The sequence below is a fragment of the Chelonia mydas genome, chromosome 4, assembly GCF_015237465.2.
Source record: "Chelonia mydas isolate rCheMyd1 chromosome 4, rCheMyd1.pri.v2, whole genome shotgun sequence".
Lineage (NCBI taxonomy): Eukaryota > Metazoa > Chordata > Testudines > Cheloniidae > Chelonia > Chelonia mydas.
The window spans coordinates 110,885,713-110,886,811 of NC_057852.1; the positions used below are offsets into that span (position 1 = coordinate 110,885,713).

The window sequence follows — 1,099 nt, forward strand, 5'->3', positions numbered from 1 at the left end:
AGTTTAAAATGAAAATATGGAAAATATATTTTTGCTGCCATAATAATTGCATGTAAAAATCTTTATGCTAAAGAGTTTGTTGCAGAAGGGCAGGAAGCACTATCAAAGAATAGCAAAATGGGGTCCACTTGAAAAGTAACTGGTTACACAACTAGAACTGGCTGAAATGCAGTACAAGAATCTTATTAGATGTGAAGAATGCCTTTCCGAATTTATTGTGATGGCACTCATAGGTCCCAATCAGGATTGGGGCCCCATTGTGTTGGATACTGTACAAATACTCAGACATGTACTCCACACTGAAAGAGCTTGTGTTCTAATTTTGAAAGAGGACAGAAGGAAAAGGGACTGAGCTAGTTTGAGCTATTAGTGGGCGGGGGAAGGGAGGGGAGGGTTCGGGTGACATCTGCTTTATTGGGTGAGGAGGTGTGCCATTTAGGAGTTAGCACTGGGGCCCTTCTTCTTGCCAAAGCCTGGCACGATATTCACAAAGCGCCGGTTGTACTGCATGCATCTCTTGGCACGGCCAGTCGTCTACAACTTCTTGCTTGCTTGGCAACCTTGGGAGCCTGGCCTCTCACCTTCCCAGCACGAGCCAGGGAGCCTTGGACCTTACCACCCAGCATGCGAGCAGCCACCTTCAGGATGGTAAACTCGCTGATGCCACATTGCCCAATGAGAGATCCATCCTCCAAGGGAGTTCCACCCAAGAGAACCACCTGGTCCTCGGGTGCAATGCCCTCCACGGACTCAATGTGAGTGGAGGTTTCCTGTCTGGAAACCTCAAGGGTGTGCAGGTTCTGAGCACGGATGAACAGCTGCATGGTTCCAGCTATGCGCGAGACGCCGCTACCATGTTAGGCATGTCCAAATGCCCTGTGGAACTACAGTGTCTTTACCCAAGACTAATACTGACCCATAAAGACAAAACAAAATTGCTGTGAATCACTAAAGATTTTCTAGATAGAGAAGCTTTGGAAGAAGAAATGTTAAAGAAGTTCCACAGCTTAAGACTGATTGATTAAAGGACTGAAATAGACTGGAAGAAAGAAAAGAAAAGCATGAAAGTCCAAACTAATGCACAAAACAGAACAGTCAC

The 1,099-nt window shown here is 45.9% G+C and overlaps 1 pseudogene; it reads right to left on the bottom strand.

Moving 5' to 3' along the window:
- Positions 1-435: 435 nt before the first annotated feature.
- Positions 436-850, bottom strand: LOC102935444 (annotated as a pseudogene).
- Between the last annotated feature and the right edge of the window lie 249 nt (positions 851-1,099).